The sequence below is a fragment of the Lucilia cuprina genome, chromosome 2 (assembly GCF_022045245.1).
Source record: "Lucilia cuprina isolate Lc7/37 chromosome 2, ASM2204524v1, whole genome shotgun sequence".
NCBI lineage: Eukaryota > Metazoa > Arthropoda > Insecta > Diptera > Calliphoridae > Lucilia > Lucilia cuprina.
In genome coordinates this window covers 62,544,660-62,548,686 of record NC_060950.1, presented here as the reverse complement: position 1 = coordinate 62,548,686, position 4,027 = coordinate 62,544,660, and the positions used below count along the sequence as shown (strand labels likewise).

The window sequence follows — 4,027 nt, the reverse complement described above, 5'->3', positions numbered from 1 at the left end:
ACTGAACTAGAACTGAACTAGAACTGAACTAGAACTGAACTAGAACTGAACTAGAACTGAACAAGGACTGAACAAGGACTGAACTAGAACTGAACTAGAACTAGAACTGAACTAGAACTGAACTAGAACTGAATTAGATCTGAACTAGAACTGAATTAGAACTGAAATGATCAAGATAAATTGTGAGACATTTTTATGTTAAAAAACATGCATACACGAAACATTCATGGCTAATTACTAATTTCTATAGCCAAAAAAGACTAATTAGAATTTTAATTTCGTTTTTTTCGCAAAATCAAACGTATATTTTCACACTGTTTTAATAGCAATTTTTTGTGATTTTGGCATAAATTTGCAATGGGAAATGTCAGTAAAACACGATACTAAATCAGTATCACACAATTGTGTGCTAATTTATTGCCACCAAACACACACACACTAATAAATACAAGTCGCCTACAAAATTTTCATCATGTGTTAAAAAATAAAACAAATAAGAAGAAAAAACTACTTGAACAACCTGAATTTATTAACCTACAAAAATTGAAAATTATACCAACTGAACGCCAACCAAACCTAAATGTATGTCAATGTACGCAACTTTGACAATCAAGACCACAGCACAAGACCTGATGCACAGAAGAAAGCAAGCGAACAAAAAAAATTGCTGAAATTGGAGCCAGTGTAATAATACACTGTGTATGAAAAGGATATTTTTTTGTTGACTTTAAAAACCACAATATTATTATGAAGCAAAACACAAACAAAAACGCCAGAAAGAAATGAAAAACTGGTTCATGTCGTTAGAGATTATTGGAAGCTTTTACTTTCGTTTACATTAAACATAACCTAGATTTCGACTGTGGTTTTTTATTTGTTTATTTTTTTCTTCTTTCGCTTTTTTTTTTAAATGGCCAAATAAAATTTTGTATTTATAGCCAGTTTTTACTAAAAAAATATATGGAGTAATAAAGAAGTCATCAAGATGATAATAATTACTAGAAGCAAAACGAATTTAAGATGAGCTACACTACAACTGAACCACCCAACTGCAAAAATCAAAAACACTACAAAACTAAATTTTTCATTAATACTTTTGTTTGTAGTTTTCTTCAATAAAGATGAATACATATCTACAAATAAGTAGTTTAGTACTAAAATTTTAATTGCCAACTGCAAAAACTACATAATAACTTCTTCCCTATTAAACCTGCTATATTCAATTTAAACTAATTTAGGAAGTTTGTAACATATTGCTGTCATATTTTCTATTGATTACAGCAAATATATTTTGCATGAAAATTCATATTAAATGTTGCATCATACATAAAACGACAGTCGTAGCATTACATGTATAAAATTATAATCATGATGATGTTGCAATGACTGCAGCACTTGTTGTCGGATGATAATGAAGAGTTGTGGTTTTAATACAAATGGCAGGCATAGAAAATTAACAGGGATGGGGAATGGATCAGCTTTGGTTTTAAGATCAACATCAGTTGTAGGGAAGGAACTGAACTTAAACAGAACTAGAACAGGAAAAGAACTGAACTAAAACAAACCTAGAAAAGAACTAGAACGGAACTAGAACAGAACTAGAACAGAGCTAGAACAGAACTAGAACAGAACTAGAACAAAACTAGAACAGAACTAGAACAGAACTAGAACAGAACTAAAACAGAACTAGAACAGAACTAGAACAGAACTAGAACAGAACTAGAACAGAACTAGAACAGAACTAGAACAGAACTAGAACAGAACCAGAACAGAAATAGAACAGAACTAGAACAGAACTAGAACAGAACTAGAACAGAACTAGAACAGAACTAGAACAGAACTAGAACAGAACTGTAACAAGACTAGAACATAACTAGAACAGAACTAGAACAGAACTAGAACAGAACTAGACAGAACTAGACAGAACTAGAACAGAACTAGAACAGAACTAGAACAGAACTAGAACAGAACTAGAACAGAACTAGAACAGAACTAGAACAGAACTAGAACAGAACTAGAACAGAACTAGAACAGAACTAGAACAGAACTAGAACAGAACTAGAACAGAACTAGAACAGAACTAGAACGGAACTAGAACAGAACTAGAACAGAACTAGAACAGAACTAGAACAGAACTAGAACAGAACTAGAACAGAACTAGAACTGAACCAGAACAGAACTAGAACAGAACTAGAACAGAACTAGAACACAACTAGAACAGAACTAGAACAGAACTAGAACAGAACTAGAACAGAACTAGAACAGAATTAGAACGGAACTAGAACAGAACTAGAACAGAACTAGAACAGAACTAGAACAGAACTAGAACAGAACTAGAACAGAACTAGAACAGAACTAAAACAGAACTAGAACAGAACTAGAATAGAACTAGAACAGAACTAGAACAGAACTAGAAGAGAACTAGAACAGAACTAGAACAGAACTAGAACAGAACTAGAACAGAACTTGAACAGAAATAGAACTGAACTAGAACAGAACTATAATTAAACTGAAACTGAAATACAACTGAACTTTAACTGTAATAACAATTAATTTAAATAATTATTAAAAAGAAAATTTCAAATTTACTTAATGCTAAAAGGTTTTCATTTCAATTAGTTTAAAAAATGTTTATTTTACGTGTTTTCCCTTCTTTTATCTGCAAGTCTTAAAAATTACATTTTTTTCTTTCTCTTATTATGAAGCGTTGGTGTTGGTGGGATTTTGAAACATTAGTGTTTCTTTTTCTTTTGTATGTCTTCAATTGTAATCAAAAATTTTTTTTTAACAAAGGAATTTTTTTTATTTTTTTTTTTTTTTTTAATAAAAATTGTCTGGATGTTATGAAAATATATTATACAAAAACATAAACAGCTAAATAAACAACAATAACAGTAAAGTATACAAAATAACAACAATAATAAATAACAAGAAGAACAAGTGTAATAAATCTTACACTTGAGTAAAAACGATGAAGAAGAGTGAAAAGGGATAGAAAGTAGGAGTCTGAGTAAATTGAATTTCAATTAAGGAATTTTTAATATTTTTTTATTAATTTTAAAAGTTTTTATTAAAATTCAATTGTAATTTTACTTATTCTTAGATTTTGCTTGTTACTGTAACTTATAACTCATACGCTTGTTGTTGTTAACAAAAAACTAGACTCTTTTGATTGCCATTTCTTTTGTTACTCATACGCCTTGTGATGTTGAAAAATTATGGTCTATTTAATACTCATACGCTGCGTTGTTTATGTGAAACAGATCTGAACTATAACTGATTTAGAACGGAATTAGAAGATAACTAAAACAAAACATGGGCTGAACAAAAAAAAAAAAACACAGAACTGGAACTGAACTGAACTACATCAGAACAATAATAGAATTAAAAAAGAACTTAAAGTAAACTAGAACTGAAATAGAACACTACTAGTGCAGAACTAGAACAAAACTAGATCAGAGGTAGAACAGAACTAGAACCGAACGAGTACAGAACTAGAACAGAACTGAACTAGAACTGAACTAGAACTGAACTAGAACTGAACTAGAACTGAACTAGAACTGAACTAGAGCTGAACTAGAGCTGAACTAGAGCTGAACTAGAACTGAACTAGAACTGAACTAGAACTGAACTAGAAATGAACTAGAAATGAACTAGAACTAAACTAGAACTAAACTAGAACTGAACTAGAACTGAAATATAACTGAACTAGAACTGAACTACAACTAGAACAGAATTAGAACAGAACTAGAACAGAACTAGAACTAGAACAGAACTAAAACAGAACTAGAACAGAACTAGAACAGAACTAGAACAGAACTAGAACAGAACTAGAACAGAACTAGAACAGAACTAGAACAGAACTAGAACAGAACTAGAACAGAACTAGAACTGAACTAGAACTGAACTGGAAATGAATTAGAACTAAACTAGAACTGAACTAGAACTGAACTATAACTGAACTAGAACTGAACTAGAACTGAACTAGAACTGAACTAGAACTGAACTAGAACTGAACTAGAACTGA

At 30.7% G+C, this 4,027-nt stretch overlaps 1 protein-coding gene across 1 annotated transcript in view; it reads right to left on the bottom strand.

The window, feature by feature from the left end:
- LOC111687777 (probable serine/threonine-protein kinase kinX) overlaps positions 1 to 4,027 on the bottom strand; it is a 50,279-nt gene that overhangs the window by 4,755 nt on the left and 41,497 nt on the right. The gene's annotated exons all lie outside the window — the stretch shown is intronic.